At 45.8% G+C, this 21,166-nt stretch overlaps 1 pseudogene; it reads right to left on the bottom strand.

The window, feature by feature from the left end:
• Positions 1–10,993: 10,993 nt before the first annotated feature.
• LOC102919345 (smad nuclear interacting protein 1 pseudogene) lies at positions 10,994–12,197 on the bottom strand (annotated as a pseudogene).
• Positions 12,198–21,166: the final 8,969 nt, after the last annotated feature.

Raw genomic sequence — 21,166 nt, 5'->3', positions numbered from 1 at the left:
CATGCGCCCCCTTCAGGGATGCAAAGGCAAGTTCAAACTAGCAGTTAGGTTAACCCTCGCCTCTTCTCTATTTCTCCTTTGTAAATAATCATCTGGTGCCCCCTTCTGACCTATGGGGACACCAGGTAGGCACATGGCACATATGGATTTATATATAAAACACTCATATATATGGAGGCTAGAGAGATAGCGCCACACTGTTTTTGGTTTTTCTAGACGTGGTTTCTCTGTGTAGTCCTGGCTGTCCTAGAACTCAATCAGTAGACCAGGTTGGCCTTGAACTCAGAGATCCTCCTGCCTCTACCGCCCTAGTGCTGGGATTAAAGGCGTGTGCCGCCACACTGGGCTCCACCTCCGCAGTTAAGAGCACTTAACTCTTGTAGAAGATTCTGGTTTGTTTCCTAGCATCCATATGGTAGCTCATAACTGTCTGTAACTCAGCTTGGAGGGGATCTGAACTTGACTGGTACTGCACACACATGGTGTACAAACATACCCTCAGGCATATTCACCTATAATTAGAAAGAAATCTAAAAATAAACCATATACACATACAATAAAAATAAATATATCCTTTAAAATTATTTCCTATTCTAGCCACATTTATTTATTTATTTAGAGGTAGGATCCTGCTTTGTATCCATGGCTAGCTTAGAACTTACTGTGTAGACCTGTGGTCTCCAACTGGCAGCATTTAGGCTATTCTCCTGCCTCTGCTTCCTGAGGGGGGTGCTTGGGATTATAGGCATGTGCCACTGTGGTTTGTGTTAACAATGTAGTGGGACTGAAGGAAAGGATGGTGAGGAAAGGACTCTTTATACTTTTTTTTTAAAGATTTATTTATTTATTATGTATACAGTATGTATGACTGTAGGCTAGAAGAGGGCACCAGATCTCATTATGGATGGTTGTGAGTCATCATGTGGTTGCTGGGAATTGAACTCAGGACCTCTGGAAGAGCAGTCAGTACTCTTAACTTCTGAGCCATCTCTCCAGCCCCCCGGACTCTTTACCTTGTTAAATTTTATTTTATGTGCATTGGTGTTTTGCCTGAATGTGTGTCTGTGTGAGGGTATAAGATCCCCTGGAACTGGAATTACAGACAGTGTGAGCTGCCATGTGGGTGCTGGGAATTGAACCTGGGTCCTCTGGAAGAGCAGCCAGTGCTCTTAACCATGGAGCCATCTCTCCAGCCCCTGAGGGAAAGACTCTTCTACTATCTTCCTCCTTTCCTTCCCTCCCTAGCTTTGTGGGGGTAGACAAATTTATTCATTTATTCATTTTGTGTCTACGTATATGGTGAATGTGCACCCATGTGTGTGTGGAGGCCAGAGGTCAACATTGGGAATCTTCCTCTCTCACCTTTCTTTCTTTCTTTTTTTTTTTTTTTGTTTTTCAAGACATGGTTTCTCTGTGTAGCTTTGGTGCCTGTCCTAGATCTTGCTCTGTAGACCAGGCTGGCCTCGAACTCACAGAGATCCTCCTGCCTCTGCCTCTCGAGTGCTGGGATTAAAGGTGTGCCCCACCACCACCCGGCTCCATCTTCTTCTTCTTCTTTTTTTTTTTTTTGTGACAGGTTTTTATCACTGTCTAAGATCTCTGTTGCTATGATAAAGACCATGACCTGCTATGAGATGTCTTTCTGTAGGATGTGGCTATGTTGTTCCCATTGGTTAATAAATAAGCTGCTTTGGCCTATGGCAAGGCATCTTAGAAGCAGGCAGAAAATCCAAGCAGAGATACAGGAAAGAGAAAGGCAGGATGAGAGACTCACACCACCCAAGAAGCAACAAGATGTCAGCAAACCAGTAACAGCATGGCCATGGGCAATGTGGCAAAACAGACAAATAGGAATAGGTTGAGTTAACTTGTAAGAGCTAGCTAACAAAAAACTTGAGCCACAGCCAAACAGTTTGTAATTAATATTAAGCCTCTGTGTAATTATTTTATAAGAGGCTATGGACTGCGGACAGGAGAGATTGGTTTGGACCACAGGCTGGGGCAGACCGGAGAAACTTCTGGCTATTTGTGTTTACTTGGGACGGAGTGGCTGTGGGACTGGGCTGGACACAGGAACACTTCCAGCTACAGTGACCAAAGAAAACTTGGCGAGGAAAGGGTTCACTTGGCATATAGGTCATCAGGGGAAGCCAAGGCTGGAACTCAGGGCAGGAACCTGGAGGCAGACAGAGGTCATGGAGGAGAGCTGCTTACTGACTTGCTCCCAGTGGCTCCCTCAGCCTGCTTTCTTATGTAACCCAGGACCACCTGCCCAAGGGTGACACAGCACAATTGGCTGGGCCTCTCCCGTTGATCATTAATCAAGAAAACTCCCTCAATCTTGTCTATAGGCAACCCCATGGAGACATTTTCTCAATCAAGGTTCCCCTTCTCAGATCATTAGCTTGTATCAAGTAAACACAAAACCAATCAGGAAACTCACTTATGATGATATTTTATTTGGGCTGAAATGTGATTTTATTTGTGTGTTAATAAATAAAGTTGCCTGGGGGTCAGAGCTAATAGCAAGCCATTTAGCAGAAGTCTGGCAGTGGTAGCCCACGCCCTTAATCCGATCACCTGACAGGCAGAGTCTCTGAGTGTTCAAGGACATAGCCAGCTTGGTTACACACGCCTTTAATCCAAGTACCAACCATAGAGGCCTGGAGGTCTGCATAGACAGGCAGTGACGAAGAAGTCATGTGGATGGGTTTAGAACCAATGAGAAGGCAGAACAGAAAGTCACTAAAATGACAGACACACAGGAAGTAGGTCCTTTCTTGGGGAAGGACGACAGCAAGGGGAAAGAAGGTGGTCACAGCTCTTGGCTGCTGCGTGAACTCAGGGCTTTTAACTCTGCATTCAGCTCTGTGTTTGTTATTTAATAAGACTGTTCAGAATTACATCTACATGCACTGGACCCAGTGTTCCCTGACTCTAGGCTGGCTGGCCAACAGCCCATCTGTCATCATGGTTGTCGCGTCCTGTCCCGTCCCGTCCCGTCATTCCCCCCCCCCCCCCCATAGTTGCAGTGACGGGCCTTTACACAGGCGCTGTGGCTCTGAACGGAGGTCCTCACGTATGCATCCTAACCACTTCACCTGCTAATCCACCTCTCCACTTCCCTTTTGTGTGTGTTTTGAGATTTTTCTTTTTCTTTTTCTTTTTTTTTTTTTAGAGCTGAGGCCCGAACCCCAGGCCTTGCGCTTTCTAGGCAAGCTCTCTACCACTGAGCTAAATCCCCAACCCCTTGAGATTTTTCTCTAGGTATCCCAGGCTGACCTCAGATTCACGACCTTCCTGCCCACAAGGGTTAGCATTACAAGCGTTTGTCATTACCCCGGCTCTATGGCATCTTCTGCAAGGTGACGACAGCAGAGTCACTGACAAAAAAACTTGGAGTGACTTGACAAAAGAGGAAAGAATTCAAGGCCAAGGGCCTCCAATTAGAAAGTTTTCTTGTAAGCCAGGCATGGTGGCATACACCTTTAATCCCAGCACTCAGGAGGCAGAGGCAGGCGGATCTCTGTGAGTTCCAGGCCAGCCTGGGCTACCAAGTGAGTTCCAGGAAACGCGCAAAGCTACGCAGAGAAACCTTGTCTCGAAAAACTAAATAAATAAATAAATAAATAAATAAATAAATAAATAAATAAAAACCCTTTCTGGGGAGGCAGAGGCAGGAGGATCTCTGTGAGTTCGAGGCCAGCCTGGTCTCCAAAGCGAGTTCCAGGAAAGGCGCAAAGCTACACAGAGAAACCCTTTCTCGAAAAACCAAAAAAAAAACAAAAAACAAAAAAACACCATTTCTGAGCCAAGCAGTGGTGGTGGCACACACCTTTAATCCCAGCACTTGGGGGCAGAGGCAAGTGGATCTCCGTGAGTTCGAGGCCAGCCTGGTCTACAGAGTGACTTCCAGGACAGCCAGGGCTGTTACACAGAGAAACCTGGTCTCAAAAAAACAAAACACAACAACAAAAAAAATTATTTTGTTAGCATGTAACTCTGCAAGAGCAACAGAGCGATATTATTACATAACATAGTCATTCTTAGTGATGTGTGTTGATCTTCCTTTACTCTTAGAGGTCCTGATTTGAAACCACAAAGACCTGGACTAGGGCTGATTGAGGAAGAAAGATCCAAAGGAAAGCAGTCTTTTCCTATCATGAGGAGGAGGTTATTCGCCTTGGGGGGGGGGGGGGTGGAGTTGTAGTGAGCAGGAGGCCAGGGCTGCTGTAAGGGAAGGGTTGGCCCAGGAGCATAGGGCTTCATGTTAGTCATAAAGGGAGGCCAGAGAGGGCTGGCAAGGAGGTCTCACATGCGCCCCCTTCAGGGATGCAAAGGCAAGTTCAAACTAGCAGTTAGGTTAACCCTCGCCTCTTCTCTATTTCTCCTTTGTAAATAATCATCTGGTGCCCCCTTCTGACCTATGGGGACACCAGGTAGGCACATGGCACATATGGATTTATATATAAAACACTCATATATATGGAGGCTAGAGAGATAGCGCCACACTGTTTTTGGTTTTTCTAGACGTGGTTTCTCTGTGTAGTCCTGGCTGTCCTAGAACTCAATCAGTAGACCAGGTTGGCCTTGAACTCAGAGATCCTCCTGCCTCTACCGCCCTAGTGCTGGGATTAAAGGCGTGTGCCGCCACACTGGGCTCCACCTCCGCAGTTAAGAGCACTTAACTCTTGTAGAAGATTCTGGTTTGTTTCCTAGCATCCATATGGTAGCTCATAACTGTCTGTAACTCAGCTTGGAGGGGATCTGAACTTGACTGGTACTGCACACACATGGTGTACAAACATACCCTCAGGCATATTCACCTATAATTAGAAAGAAATCTAAAAATAAACCATATACACATACAATAAAAATAAATATATCCTTTAAAATTATTTCCTATTCTAGCCACATTTATTTATTTATTTAGAGGTAGGATCCTGCTTTGTATCCATGGCTAGCTTAGAACTTACTGTGTAGACCTGTGGTCTCCAACTGGCAGCATTTAGGCTATTCTCCTGCCTCTGCTTCCTGAGGGGGGTGCTTGGGATTATAGGCATGTGCCACTGTGGTTTGTGTTAACAATGTAGTGGGACTGAAGGAAAGGATGGTGAGGAAAGGACTCTTTATACTTTTTTTTTAAAGATTTATTTATTTATTATGTATACAGTATGTATGACTGTAGGCTAGAAGAGGGCACCAGATCTCATTATGGATGGTTGTGAGTCATCATGTGGTTGCTGGGAATTGAACTCAGGACCTCTGGAAGAGCAGTCAGTACTCTTAACTTCTGAGCCATCTCTCCAGCCCCCCGGACTCTTTACCTTGTTAAATTTTATTTTATGTGCATTGGTGTTTTGCCTGAATGTGTGTCTGTGTGAGGGTATAAGATCCCCTGGAACTGGAATTACAGACAGTGTGAGCTGCCATGTGGGTGCTGGGAATTGAACCTGGGTCCTCTGGAAGAGCAGCCAGTGCTCTTAACCATGGAGCCATCTCTCCAGCCCCTGAGGGAAAGACTCTTCTACTATCTTCCTCCTTTCCTTCCCTCCCTAGCTTTGTGGGGGTAGACAAATTTATTCATTTATTCATTTTGTGTCTACGTATATGGTGAATGTGCACCCATGTGTGTGTGGAGGCCAGAGGTCAACATTGGGAATCTTCCTCTCTCACCTTTCTTTCTTTCTTTTTTTTTTTTTTTGTTTTTCAAGACATGGTTTCTCTGTGTAGCTTTGGTGCCTGTCCTAGATCTTGCTCTGTAGACCAGGCTGGCCTCGAACTCACAGAGATCCTCCTGCCTCTGCCTCTCGAGTGCTGGGATTAAAGGTGTGCCCCACCACCACCCGGCTCCATCTTCTTCTTCTTCTTTTTTTTTTTTTTGTGACAGGTTTTTATCACTGTCTAAGATCTCTGTTGCTATGATAAAGACCATGACCTGCTATGAGATGTCTTTCTGTAGGATGTGGCTATGTTGTTCCCATTGGTTAATAAATAAGCTGCTTTGGCCTATGGCAAGGCATCTTAGAAGCAGGCAGGAAATCCAAGCAGAGATACAGGAAAGAGAAAGGCAGGATGAGAGACTCACACCACCCAAGAAGCAACAAGATGTCAGCAAACCAGTAACAGCATGGCCATGGGCAATGTGGCAAAACAGACAAATAGGAATAGGTTGAGTTAACTTGTAAGAGCTAGCTAACAAAAAACTTGAGCCACAGCCAAACAGTTTGTAATTAATATTAAGCCTCTGTGTAATTATTTTATAAGAGGCTATGGACTGCGGACAGGAGAGATTGGTTTGGACCACAGGCTGGGGCAGACCGGAGAAACTTCTGGCTATTTGTGTTTACTTGGGACGGAGTGGCTGTGGGACTGGGCTGGACACAGGAACACTTCCAGCTACAGTGACCAAAGAAAACTTGGCGAGGAAAGGGTTCACTTGGCATATAGGTCATCAGGGGAAGCCAAGGCTGGAACTCAGGGCAGGAACCTGGAGGCAGACAGAGGTCATGGAGGAGAGCTGCTTACTGACTTGCTCCCAGTGGCTCCCTCAGCCTGCTTTCTTATGTAACCCAGGACCACCTGCCCAAGGGTGACACAGCACAATTGGCTGGGCCTCTCCCGTTGATCATTAATCAAGAAAACTCCCTCAATCTTGTCTATAGGCAACCCCATGGAGACATTTTCTCAATCAAGGTTCCCCTTCTCAGATCATTAGCTTGTATCAAGTAAACACAAAACCAATCAGGAAACTCACTTATGATGATATTTTATTTGGGCTGAAATGTGATTTTATTTGTGTGTTAATAAATAAAGTTGCCTGGGGGTCAGAGCTAATAGCAAGCCATTTAGCAGAAGTCTGGCAGTGGTAGCCCACGCCCTTAATCCGATCACCTGACAGGCAGAGTCTCTGAGTGTTCAAGGACATAGCCAGCTTGGTTACACACGCCTTTAATCCAAGTACCAACCATAGAGGCCTGGAGGTCTGCATAGACAGGCAGTGACGAAGAAGTCATGTGGATGGGTTTAGAACCAATGAGAAGGCAGAACAGAAAGTCACTAAAATGACAGACACACAGGAAGTAGGTCCTTTCTTGGGGAAGGACGACAGCAAGGGGAAAGAAGGTGGTCACAGCTCTTGGCTGCTGCGTGAACTCAGGGCTTTTAACTCTGCATTCAGCTCTGTGTTTGTTATTTAATAAGACTGTTCAGAATTACATCTACATGCACTGGACCCAGTGTTCCCTGACTCTAGGCTGGCTGGCCAACAGCCCATCTGTCATCATGGTTGTCGCGTCCTGTCCCGTCCCGTCCCGTCATTCCCCCCCCCCCCCCATAGTTGCAGTGACGGGCCTTTACACAGGCGCTGTGGCTCTGAACGGAGGTCCTCACGTATGCATCCTAACCACTTCACCTGCTAATCCACCTCTCCACTTCCCTTTTGTGTGTGTTTTGAGATTTTTCTTTTTCTTTTTCTTTTTTTTTTTTTAGAGCTGAGGCCCGAACCCCAGGCCTTGCGCTTTCTAGGCAAGCTCTCTACCACTGAGCTAAATCCCCAACCCCTTGAGATTTTTCTCTAGGTATCCCAGGCTGACCTCAGATTCACGACCTTCCTGCCCACAAGGGTTAGCATTACAAGCGTTTGTCATTACCCCGGCTCTATGGCATCTTCTGCAAGGTGACGACAGCAGAGTCACTGACAAAAAAACTTGGAGTGACTTGACAAAAGAGGAAAGAATTCAAGGCCAAGGGCCTCCAATTAGAAAGTTTTCTTGTAAGCCAGGCATGGTGGCATACACCTTTAATCCCAGCACTCAGGAGGCAGAGGCAGGCGGATCTCTGTGAGTTCCAGGCCAGCCTGGGCTACAGAGGGAGTTCTGGACATCGAGGGCTACCCAGAGAAAATACCCTGTCTCAAAAATAGAAACCAACCAACAAAAAAAGTTTTGTTGTAGAAGGTCTGTCATAGGTGGAAAGAGATGTCACTGGTGGATTGTAATTCGGGATGAAAGTCAGCAACTGGGACAGGATGTTTTATGGAGACAGAAAGAACAGAGAACTGTGACTGAAACAGGAAGGCTCCTCAGATGCCTTAAACCAGTGAGAAACTTGATTCAATCAGTTCTTCAAATTTTGTGCCAGCCAGGGATCTACTTCACCCTGCGCATCTCTTAGTGAACCTGAATGCAAGAGATAAAGTTTCCCACTCAAATTGGCTACACATTAAGGACAATGTTTGGCTCACAAGTTTGAACGGTGGAGTAGGCTTTCGAACTGACCTGGAGTGTACCCCAGGTCCATTTCTAGTAATTCTCTTGGACTCTGCTTTCTTCCTTATGTCAATGTTTCTCCTTATGCTGGTTTTGAAGAATGTGCTAAAGCTAGGCTGGCAAGATGGCTCAGGGGCATAACAGCCTTGCCCCTCAAGCCTGATGACCGGAGTTCAATCCCCAAGACCTATGCTGGGGAGGATAGAACTGATTCCCAAAGTGGTCCTCTGACCTTCCACGTGCTCATTGTGGCACACAGTTGCCTGCCCCTCACGCACCACATCATTCACACTCACACAGACACAGACACACACACACACACACACACACACACACACACACACACACACAGAATATGTATGTATGTATTATTAAAAAGAATGCTTTCACTCACTCTTTTGACTTCTCCCATGTGCTCATGACTATGTTGGGGGGGGAAAGGGGACTTTTTCCCCCTCTAGATTTGACTTTCAATGCCTACATTGGGTCTCATTTAGGACAGCCCTGAACCATTCCTTGGGACCAAAAGCAATGTTTGTGCTTATTTAAATCACTTGGCAAGGGATTTGGCCAGGATCCGTGGACAATAAAGGGGACCCTCAGAACCAGAGTGAAACAAAGAGAAACTAACCACAAAGCCCAGCAGAGCGGGTCCAGAAGGCAGTGGAAATGATTCCAGAGCGAAAAGATACAGAGTTGGCGGTCGTTAGCATTGATGTTAATTTGAAGACTTGGGAGAATTTGAGATTATTTAGAGGGATGGTGTTTTGTGAGAAGAACAAGAGAAGACAGAGGAACAGAGGACCAGTTCTGGGTGATGGAAGACAGCAGAGGAAGGAGAGATGGGACCATGGAGGCAGTATTTACAGAGCCAAAGCGGGACCAGCTACTTATCTCTGAAGGGCACGGCTTGAATGTTTAAGAAGGGGATTTTTCAGTGCTGGGGAGATGGTTGGATCTATGAAGGGCTTGCCTTGCAATCGTGAGGAACTGATGTTCATTCCTCAGGACCCACATTTTAACAATGCCAACGTAGCTCAACAAGCTGGCTCAGCAGGGTCTCTGGCCTGGGATCAATTTTTTTTTTAAGTAGGTAGTGCCGAGGGCAAGGGTACTCTACATCTACAATATGCATTTGCCGCTGGAGCACACCAGCATTCATACACATTTGGTTTTTAGTTTTCTTAGTTCCCCGACGCAGTGTACTTCTCCATAGGCAAATGCTCTCCCCGTTTATTTCATTTTCTCCATCACAATGTCCTTCAAAGTTTGTCTCTAATTTTTAAAAATTTATTTATTTTTACGGTATTGTGTTTTTGTGCGTAGGAGCATGCACAGCACATGTGTGATTAGAGAATAGCTTTGGGGAGACAGTTCTCGCCTTAGACTTGCCTGAGGCATGCTTTCTCTTGTTTCTGCTGCTGAGGATGTGTACCCCACGCTGGCTGGCCTGAGAGATTCTTGAGTGAGTCTCCTGTCTCCACCTCCCAAAGCCCTAATGGACTGCTAGGATTTCAAATGCATGCCACCACATCCCACTTTTTACATAAATCCCAGGGAGCCAGCTGAGCCCTCCCTCCAGCACTTGGTTTTGTTTTGGGGGACAGGGTTTCCCTTAGTATCCTTATGTTGCCTTGCCTGGCCTAGAGCATGTAGATCAGCCTGGCCCTGAACTCATAGAGATCCACCTGCTACTTCTGAAGGGCTGGGATTAAAACCAGGCAATAGGCTTGGCCAAGGTGGCATATGCCTTTAATCCCTGCTCTTTGGAGACAGAGGCTGGGTTCAGTTCCCAGCACCCACATGGTGACTGACACTGTCTCTAATTCCAGCTCCAGGGCATCCAGCACCTTCTTCTGGCCTTCGAAGGCACGCACAAAGTACAAATCACTCATATGCATAAAAAAAATTTTTATATTTACAAATTTATTTTTTTTTTTAGTCTCAAAAATACATATAGATGAAAACCTGCTCTGCAAATGCAGACAGGCCTTGCCCATCATGTGGTATTCTTTCTGTCACAAAACACTGTCGTATGAAGATCAGCACATAGCTCTGAAACACACCATTTACAAGCACACGTACTCTAAGTAATGGCCTCCTTTCTATTCACACAGACCCCAGGTGGGAACTTCAGAAGTCATCACCTCCCTACAGAGCCCTGTCTACACAGGCGTCACCGAGTATCTGTTTAGCTTCGACCGTCAATAATGAGGTCATGCGGTAAATTGTCACTCCCAAAGACATGCAAAATGAACTTCTATGACTCAAAGCTTTGGTATATGCTGGAGGTTGTTTTGGTGACACCCGGAGCTTACTAAGATTCTCTGTTCTACGGTTTGTCGTCCCCCCCCCCCCCCCCCCCCCCCCCCCCCCCCCGCCCAACAAAACTCCTGGTCCACCAAGTTCAACGACTATATAGGTCCCAAGAAACTGCACAAAGGGAACAAGCCACAGTCCTCTTTCCAAGGGCTTACGTTCCCTGTGCAGCAGTTCGGAAGGCGCCCACCACAGCCACACACTTGGTCCAAAACTCGACATGCTGTCGTTGGTGAGGTTGTTCTTAAAACACGCGCCCACAGTCAGACGGCTGCTGCACCGAGTTCAACAGAACACCCGGTGAGAGTTCTCACAGTGCAAGCCAGCTGGGCAGTCGCGCTGGAGAGTCAACCCAAGGCCTCCGCTCAGAACGGTTTCTGATAGTGTGGGGTGCTTCTCAGTTGCTAACCGTGAGACACCATTTCCTCCTCCTCCTCCTCCTCCTCCTCCTCCTCCTCCTCCTCCTCCTCCTCCTCCTCCTCCCTGTCTGCTTCAGAGGTGTCTGAAGACTCATGGAGCAAGACATAGTCCCTGCTGCTGAACCCAAATTTAAGGACATCCTTTTCCTTCAGCTCGTAGTATCTCTGTGGCTCGATTCGCTTGCTATTCAAGAAGGTTCCGTTGCTGGAGCCGAGGTCAATGATGTAGGGCTTCACGGTCCGACCAACTGTGCCGTCAGCACGCGTGTGCTCCACAAGCCGGTACTGGAAGACTGCATGCTGCTTTGAGCAAGAGGGATGGTCGATGGGAATGTCGGCGATGAGGCGATCTCGACCCAGAAGGTAAGCACTCTGCCGGTGGATGAACATGACCGGAAGCATGTTGTCATTTTTAAAGGGGTAGAGACGCCACCGTTTTTTGGGGATCCGGGCTTCTGGGGGTTCGCTGTACTTAATGACCACACCCCGGAAGGTATTGGCGTCCTCAAGTAGTGTCCCGGAAAGTTCAAGGCTTCGTTTTTCTTTAACAGGCACCTCTTCGCTTCTGTTAGCAGCAGGGCGAGGGATCACCTCGTGAGCCTCACCTTCCTTCTGCTGGCGATGCTCCTGGCGGCGCCTGGCATTATGAAAGTCCCTCTCTTCGTCCTGGGCCTGCAGCTTCTGGCTGTCTCCATGCCGACCCTGCCCACGGACCGGCCTCTCATCCCAGCTGCTCCTTTGGCGGGAACGACCCTGGTGCTGGTCTCGCTCTCGGTTCCCCGCTCCCCTCTGCAGCCGTTCTGATGACTGCCGGTGCTGCAGATGCTCTGGACCTCTCGGTGGATGGTCCTCACGTTCCTGCTTCACTCTGACCGCGGAGTAGTGGGAGCTCCGGCTTCTCTTGGCCGGTGGAGACTCGCTTCTTCTCCCTGAGGACTTGTGTTTCCTTTTGCCTGGGGACCGACTCGAACTAGCACAGGCTGGGGCGTCGGGTAGGCAGCGCGAGACAGGTTCGGGGCTCAAAGGCTCCTGCTTCACCTCCAGGGTCGCCAGCGCGTCATCTGCCGGGTGGGACCGCTGCCAGCTTCGCTCCTGCTTGGCCTTCATTCTGAGAGCCGATGCATGTCCTTTGAGCCACTGGAGCCCTTTTGTTGTTGTTTTCTAGACAGGGTGTCTCTAGCTTTGGGGCTAGGGGATGGCTGTAGACGAAATTCTAAACAGTCTTATTAAATGAGATACTCAGAGCCAAATATAGAGTTAAAAGCCCAAGAGATCAGAGCACCAGCGAACAGCCTTTAGCTTGCTTGCCACGCTGCCTCGCTGCCCTCGCTTCTACTGAGAGCCCTTCTTCCTGTGTCCTGCCTTTTTATTGCCTTTCTGTTCTGCCTTCTCATTGGCTCTAAATTCAACCACATGACTTCCTCGTCACTTCCTGTCTATATAGACCTCCAAGTCTCTATGGTTGATACTGGGATTAAGGGATTAAAGGATTAAAGGTGTGTCGCCATGCTTGGCTGTGTCCTTGAAAACACACGAGACTCGGCCTGCCATGTGATTGAATTTAGGGCGTATGCTACCACTGCGGGACTTCTGCTAAATGACTATGACCTCTGATCATCAGGCAACTTTATCAACATACAAATAAAATCACATTTCAGCACAATAAAATATCACCATATTTCCCCTTTCTATTCTCAGTTCAGCTGAATTCCATTTGCATGAGGACTCAGAGCCTTCCAGTTGAGGAAAGAGGATTGGCTGAGAAGTTGGTGAGATGAGATTAGCTGTGGCCTGTTCTGCTTCTCTGACCTTTTAGAATTCACTCCAATACCTGGCTCCCAGGTATTTGTTTTTATTAATAAGACCTTTTAAGGTTTGTGTTACATCCTACATTGGGGAAGGGGTTTTGCTTTTGTTTCTGCAGGAAAAGAAAATCTATGGATACCAACAAAAGTAGTAAAAATTCACTTTGAACAGGAGAAACACCTTGATGAGAAGTAATAGCTCATCCACCCATGTGATAACTCTACAAGATGTAAGAAAAATTCAACAAACCAGGGTCAGAGCAGGGTTCTGTTTATTGTCTGCGGTGGGATGGTCTGTATGGCAAATGTATTGCTCTGATTGGTCAATAAATAAAACACTGATTGGCCAGTGGCTAGGCAGGAAGTATAGGCAGGACCAACAGAGAGGAGAAATAAAAGAACAGGAAGGCAGAAGGAGACACTGCCAGCGGGCCGCTAGGACAAGCAGCATGTGAAGATGCCGGTAAGCTACGAGCCATGTGGCAAGGTATAGATTTATGAAAATGGATTAATTTAAGCTATAAGAACAGTTAGCAAGAAGCCTGCCACAGCCATACAGTTTGTAAGCAATATAAGTCTCTGTGTTTACTTGGTTGGGTCTGAGCGGCTGTGGGACTGGCGGGTGACAAAGATTTGTCCTGACTGTGGGCAAGGCAGGAAAACTCTAGCTATATTTGTCTTTACATGATAATAGAAATTCCCATCTTCAAGAAATCATAAGGCATAAAAGAAGGACCTATTGGTACTAATATACTCTACAGGGTAATATCTCACTGCTTAACATCAATATCTCTTTAACTCTAGAATAGTTGTGGTCCCAATTCAATTATAAATCAAGCTGGAATGTGACTCTCTCCTTCTCTAACGCCAAGCATGTTGCTAAGAGAAAAAAATAGAAGATTGTGTCTCATATCAGAAAAGCCAACTGGTGTGGGACAGAAGAAAACCAATAATCTAGGGACCATTGTTGTCAAGATTCTATTTTTCTCCATGCTTATTCTTGATTTCTGGGAATCCTTCTTCACATGTCATGTCATCTTTATATCCAAACTTTCCATTTTGATATTAATAATGTTCAAGTTTTCCACAGTGAAAAAAAAATCTGTCTAATAGCAATCCCTAAAGTCTCCAGAAGGAAGATGGAGCCCACAACACTGACTCTACCCAGTCCATAATGATGTCATTAAACCAAAAAACAGTACTCAATGATCAGCTTTGAACTGGGAACTCTTCAGGACAGTTCCAAGATGAGATGGTCCATCACAGTACACTTTTAGCCAGAATCTCAGACAACCTTACCCATCACTCTGAGACTGGCTGCAGACTCTACAGCTAGCCCTATTGAGACCTAACTATCTCAGCTTTCTTACAGGACCCCACAGAGATACACTTGCCCCCTAAACAGCAGGAAGCAATTCTAAGAAAACGATGCCCCTTCCCAAAAGTTTCATTTTTCTCAGAGTTGTGGATGGATGGTTATAGGGTTGGAACAATAAAATTTACACTCAGTGTACTCAGGTATAGCATATTAAGGTAGATCATTGTCTCTACTAGTAAACTGATTTAGCAAACTATCAGCCTAGGATAATTTGCAGTGATATGGATTCTTGTATGTTTGATACAAATGTAAACTATTCTTATATTCCTATTTAAGATAATTTGTATATTGTTACAAATACAAATCTACAATTGTTGTATTGTACATATATTCCTACTCGTTTGAAATATTTGTAGCCGGGTGACTGACGGTGGCACACGCCTTTAATCCCAGCACATGGGAAGCAGAGCCAGGCATATATCAGAGTTCGAGGCCAGCCTGGTCTACAGAGCGAGCTCCAGGACAGGCACCAAAACTACACAGAGAAACCCTGTCTGGGGGGAAAAAATAGAAATATTTTGTATATGGATACAAATGTAAAATTATATTTGTTATACTGTATGTATGTTCTACCTCTGTTTAGGATACTTTGTATATTGATACACATTAAGGATATTGTTGTCCTACTGTGTATTGCAGGACATGTTTCTACCTTTGTTTAAGATATTTTGTTGCCAGGGGTGGGGGGATGGGGGGGTGGGGGGGGTGGGGGGCACGCCTTTAATCCCAGCACTTGGGAGGCAGAGCCAGGCGAATCTCTGTGAGTTAGAGGCCAGCCTGGGCTACCAAGTGAGTTCCAGGAAAGGTGCAAAGCTACACAGAGAAACCCTGTCTCAAAAAACCAAAAAAAAAAGATATTTTGTGTATTGTCACAATTTTTACATCATTGTCCTTATACTGTACATCTGTTTACAGACAGTTTACCTTGATGTGTAAAGTCTTAGCCTTTATGTTGTTTAGGTAGATAAGACTTATAGATTAATAGTCACCCATGAGTGTCACGTCTATAGTTACGTTAGGTTCTCCAGCTTTACAGAAACATGTCAGATAAATAGGTAATCTTCAAAGACTTCATAGACCTAGAGAATATGGCATTGAAATGTTTTGATAACTTAGAATTCTGTTGACATGAGACACGATTGCTCCTGGCAGCACTGATCTGATCCAGAGAGAATGTTGGGCTTCTAAAACATTTCCATTTGGAAGTTTGTCTTCTTCTTGGCACAAAGTGGCCTGCTGGGCAGAGAACTGCCCTTGCCATAACTGCTGACAGTATGAACACTGTCCTTTCCAGACGAGCAGGACACAAGGAAAAGCAACTACTGAATTTGTCAAGACAGGGTAAGATAGTCTTCAAAATTCCTGCTTCTCAAAATGGTCTGCCAGGTATTCTAGGCCTGTAGCCAAACTGGATGCCCCAACGATGCTGAGAAACTTTAGGTGACTTCATAGGTTGCCAGCTGTCTCTGTCCATTCTCACAAGAATTTTGGGAATTGCTTGCTTGCATTTTCTGTTTTCTCAGGTATTATTATGTTTTTCCTCAGGTCTTTGATGGAGTTGAAGACTAGATAGTTACAGTTACAATCTTCTGGTATCTTAGCTAGAACATATTAAGTACTAGAGTTAGACTCTTCAGGATAGAAGAGCTATTGGTGTAATCTTGGTAATGTGTCATTTACTGATGATTTGGACTCTTCTGGACATTCAGCGTGTCTTTCTTTCTTTTTTCTTTTGGTGTCTTTTTTTAATATAAGATTTATTTATTTATTTATTATGTATACAGAAGAGGGTGCCAGATCTCATTACAGATGGTTGTGAGCCACCATGTGGTTGCTGGGAATTGAACTCAGGACCTTTGGAAGAGCAGGTGGTGCTCTTAACCTCTGAGCCATCTCTCCAGACCCCAGAGTGTCTTTCTTGTTTGATGTTGTTCTTGTTGGTTGTAGTTCCATTTTTGTTTATGTGATTACCCTTTGTTTTCCTGGACAATACTTGATAATCATTCTTACTGTATCTAGTTTGCATTAAGTTTAGAACCTTCTTCTTTAGACAAAAAGGGGAAATGTAGTGGTATTTGCTCTGCCCATGACCTTGGGCTATAGGGCCCGAAGGAGGCGGTGCTTCTTGCCTGTTGCCTGTGACCTCTTAAAAGTAAAGGGAGAGGGGTCACGAAACCCCTCCCCTGCTGCCTGCTGCGGTCCCACTGCCAGGCGGATGCGCTCCTGGTCAGATCAGAAGACGACTTCCACGGTCTACTCCATTCTGTATTCGTGAGTGTATTCCCTCTATTTTCCCCGACGAATTTCCCTAACGCTCCTTAACCAGCATCTGGTGGATTCATCACATTATAATAGCTTATTTGGGTTTGTAGTGTTGGAAGCTACACTCCCTGGTTAGTTTGCTCCCAATGCTTTTGTGCCAGAGTGGAGACAAATCACGTTACAGGAACAGGAACATATAGAGGAGGCCCACCTCAGCCACTATTCCACCAGTCCTTACTGAGGACACACCCACAACAGACTAATCTCTCCATAGGCTCAACTTTTTTTTTTTTTTTTTTTTTGAGATGGGTGTTTCTCTGTGCAGCCCTGGCTGTCCTAGAACTCACTCTGTAGACCAGGTTGGCCTCGAACTCAGAGATCCACCTGCCCTCTGCCTCCCAAGTGCTGAGATTAAAGGCATGGGCCACCACCGCCCAGCTAGCTAGGCTCAACTCCTTAAAGGTTCCCCACCTCCTTAAGCTGTGGATCAGGAGACCAAGCTTTTAATGCATAGAGGCCCTTGGCAGACACCCCTGCCAAACCTTACCAATAGCTGAAGAAGACGGCATTTGCTCAAATAACTCTACGTGCATGTCTCCAGCGCCTGCAGGAAAGGGAGGATGTCATCACTGCAAAGGCTCCCCCTCTGTAAGGACTCCGGAGTAGCCACGCCAGGCCCCTAGCTTCCTCTGTGTAAGGTGTGGAGCCAGATGCAGTTTCTCTTTGAAATCAGAATGCTTTGGTGAATCAGACAGCCCAAACTGGAGTCTTGGCCAAAGAGTTTGGTAATTTGATGGCTATGTAGGTAATATTCTTGCCAAATATCATCTCACCAGCCTAGCTGGAAGCAGGTGTGAAGCATCCGTGTGACAGATATTAATGATCAGCGTTGAAAGGGTGGTGTAAGCTACAGCCACAGCCACACCTCACAGGCCCGTGGTTGCCACACAACACTACCAATCCAATGTTTATGCCCTGGCCTGGATTGGTGCGGGAACTTCAGGAATGCAGTGTGTGCTTATTCTTGGTCTGCTGAAAACAAGTGTCACAATATATCCCACTCTCTTGGCTGAGTCAAGGCCTTTAAAATTTCTCTTAGGGACTGGAGAACAGCTCGTTGTTAAGAGAGTTTCCTACTCTTGCAGAAGATTAGGGTTCAATTCCCACGTGGTAGCTTGTTGGGGAATATTATTTAAAAGTGTGTTGCTTCTGTTTAGGTTGCATTTGTTTAACTCTGTGAAACCGTGTTACTGTGCCTGTCTGCAACACCTGATGGTCTAATAAAGAGCTGAACGGTCAATAGCAAGGCAGGAGAAAGGCAGGCAGAGAGAATAGACAGAAAGAGAAATCAGGGAAGTAGGAGGAAGAAATGAGCGAGGCAAGGGAGAGGACACTAGGGGACAGCCACCCCGCCACCCAACCACCCAGCCAGCCAGGGAATAAGAAGGAAAGAAAAGTTATACAGGAATAGAGAAAGATAAAAGCCAGAGGGACAAGACACATGGGTTAATTTAAGGAAAGCTGGCAAGCAACAAAGCAAGCTAAGGCTGGGCATTTATAAGAATAAGCCTGAATATGTGATTTATTTGGGAGCTGGGTGGCAGGCCCCCCATAAGAGCGAAAATAACCAACAACAGTAGCTTACCGCCAAGTCTCCTGTAGCTAGAAGATTTAGAAGCAAACAGGGGCCCCTTTTTCTTTAAATACAGCACTATGTATTTCTACCAGGTAAAAATTACACACAAACTATAAAAATCCCGATACTTTCTTAGTATCTTGAATATCAGCTTGGAGCTCTTTTTTTTCTTTTGGTTTTGTTTTTTTCGAGACAGGGTTTCTCTGTGTGGCCCTGGCTGTCCTGGAACTCGCTCTGTAGACCAAGCTGGCTGGCTTGGAACTTGCTTGCTATGTAGACCAGGCTGGCTTTGAACTCTCGAAGATTTCCCTGTCTCTGCCTCCCAAATGCTAAGATTGAAGATATGTGCCATCATGCCTGGCCCAAATGTAAAACCTTTAAAATAAAAAAAAAATTAAGTCAGTAATTAATCGATCTCCTCCATAGAGTATATTAGTTTATTATCTTTCTTTTCAAGATTTACTTATTTTTATGTGTAAGAGTGTTTAGCCTGCATGTACATGTCTGTACCATGTGCATGAAGTACCCTTAGAGGCCAGAAGAGGGTATCATGGACTGGATTGCAGACAGCTGTGTGCTGCTGTGTGGGAACTGGGAAGAACCCAGGTCTTCTGGGAAAGCAGCCAGTGTTCTTCAGTGTTAAGCCATTTCTCCAGCCTTAGTTTAGTGTCTCTTAATAGGCCTTTTCCTTCATGGTTTGCCTTTGCAATGCATTAGTTGAAGAAAGGCCATTTGAAATGTATAGTTTTTTTTTTTTTTTTTTTGCATTTTAATCCTTTGGGTATAATCATTATGATACCAGAAATTTGGGGGAATCCCTTCATGGTTGACATATTACTCGGGAAGTTGGGGTCCCCTTTTGTAGGATTTAAGAACAGACACAGAACAAAGTTCAAAGATAATTTTATTGGAATTTAGAAGAAGCCGGGCGGTGGTGGTGCACGCCTTTAATCCCAGCACTAGGGAGGCAGAGCCAGGTGGATCTCTGAGTTCGAGGCCTGCCTGGGCTACAGAGTGAGCTCCCAGGACAGGCTCCAAAGCTACACAGAGAAACCCTGTCTCAAAACAAAACAAAACAAAATTTAGAAGAAAAACTCCAGGCAGGCAAGAAGAGAGAAAACCATGCCTTTTGAATTAAGTTGGCATGTTTCACAGTGGAACTCAGAAGTCAACTATGTGGCAGACTAGCAGCCTCGTGGCAAAGCTGAGAGGTGGCTCCAGAGAAAGAGAAAGGAAGTTCAAAGTGTAAGGCCCAGAAGAAAGAAAAAGGAGAAAAAGTTATGCCAACCAAACAGCCTGGGGGGGGGGGGGGCTCGGTAGCGCCTGCACCAGATTTTCTAAGTCTGAGGGGGTTTTTTTTGTTTTTGTTTTTTTAATTTCATTTATTTATTTATTTTATTTTATCTTATTTATTTATTTAAGAGGGCGCCAGATCTCATTATAGATGGTTGTGAGCCACCATGTGGTTGCTGGGAATTGAACTCAGGACCTCTGGGTTTTTTTTTTTTTTTATAATTAATGTGTTTGGCTACTTCCACCTCCTGTCTATCATCTGCTGACCCTTGCAGTGGGTGTTGGTTGGCTCCTAAGTACACCATGTGGGGGTTCTTCCAGTACTGTTAGAAATAAGGTCTGGTGTCAAAGAAAGTGATTAACGCTCTGACTGAAATGTCTTTTTTCCTTTTTTAAAAAAAGATTTATTTAATATGTATACAGTGTACTGCCTGCATGTATCCCTGCAGGCCAGAAGAGGGCGCCAGATCCCATGACAGAGGGTTGTGAGCCACAGTGTAGTTGCTGGGAATTGGGACTCAGGACCTCTGGAAGAGCAGCCAGTGTTCTTAATCACTGAGCCATCTCCCCAGCCCTGACTGAAGTGTCTTAATGAGGCAAAACTTAGATCAAGTGGGTGGGGGGCTCCAAATAAAATAGGTGATGACTGTGCCCTTTTCACATTGGCTCGGGGCTGATCTCTCAGTGTTTAGGGATTGGTGCAAAGGAACCAAAGGAGGGGGTGGCGGTCACTGCTTCAGGCTCTCAAATTCCAGGAACGTAAGAAGCCTTTATGTAAACAGAGTTTTTACCTGGTGGTAGTGGGATCTAAAACTTTTGCATAAAAGGTTTTACAAGGTGAGAGAGATAAAAAGATTTGAATTCCTTGTTGGAAACACTGGTTTTATAGTATTTGATAGAAAAAACTCATGTTTGGCTTTTTTGTTGTTGTTGTTGTTGTTGGTTTTTCAAGACAGGGTTTCTCTGTGTAGCTTTGAGCCTTTCCTGGAACTCGCTTTGTAGACCAGGCTGGCCTCGAACTCACAGAGATCCGCCTGACTCTGCCTCCTGAGTGCTGGGATTAAAGGCGTGTGCCACCACCGCCCGGCTATGTTTGGTATTTCTTACCCCACCATGAAGGTCCAGTTGGGGAAGTTTTCCTGGAAGCTGCAGACTGAGAACTGGCCTGTCTGAAGAATGCTCAACACTGGTCTCTGCCCACTGGAGTGGCAAATCAACAAATCCCTCAGACCCCCAGGTCAGCACTGCTTGTAGTGGAATCTTTCAGGGGTGTGCCAGAATTTTTAGGAACTAGTCAACGTTAACTAAAACTACATTTGAAGCCTGTTACCAAAACTCTTCTATAACACGTATCATAATTGCGCATATTTACCACATCAAAGTGGCCTTGACTGCCTTGTTCTTCTTGTATCCCTCAGTCCCTACCTGTTACAGGACCCTCCTGGCTTGACCACCCCACCCCCTTTCCCTGAACCCTCCAGTTCCGGGGGTGCTGGGCTGCTCATCCCTATATCATCCAATCATGTTGGTTACCGCTCTCTTTGTACCTTTGGGCCTCCTGGGTGTGGCACCTGGTTCCCCTTCCCTCTCTCTTCCCCTCCAGCGTGCTCCACATGGCACAGCTCAGCCTGGTCACAGGTCCACTCTGGACTTGCTCAGATGTCCCTGCCAATGGCTATGGTCTCCCACATATCTATACTAAACGTTCTCCTCCACCATACTTAGGAGCAGTCATGTTCCTTTTTTATTTTTATTTTTTCCTATTCTATTCACTGGTACCAAAA

The sequence above is a fragment of the Peromyscus maniculatus genome, chromosome 10 (assembly GCF_049852395.1).
Source record: "Peromyscus maniculatus bairdii isolate BWxNUB_F1_BW_parent chromosome 10, HU_Pman_BW_mat_3.1, whole genome shotgun sequence".
NCBI classification, from domain to species: domain Eukaryota; kingdom Metazoa; phylum Chordata; class Mammalia; order Rodentia; family Cricetidae; genus Peromyscus; species Peromyscus maniculatus.
Note: the sequence above shows the minus strand (reverse complement) of the source record. Positions and strands in the feature narration are given on the sequence as shown.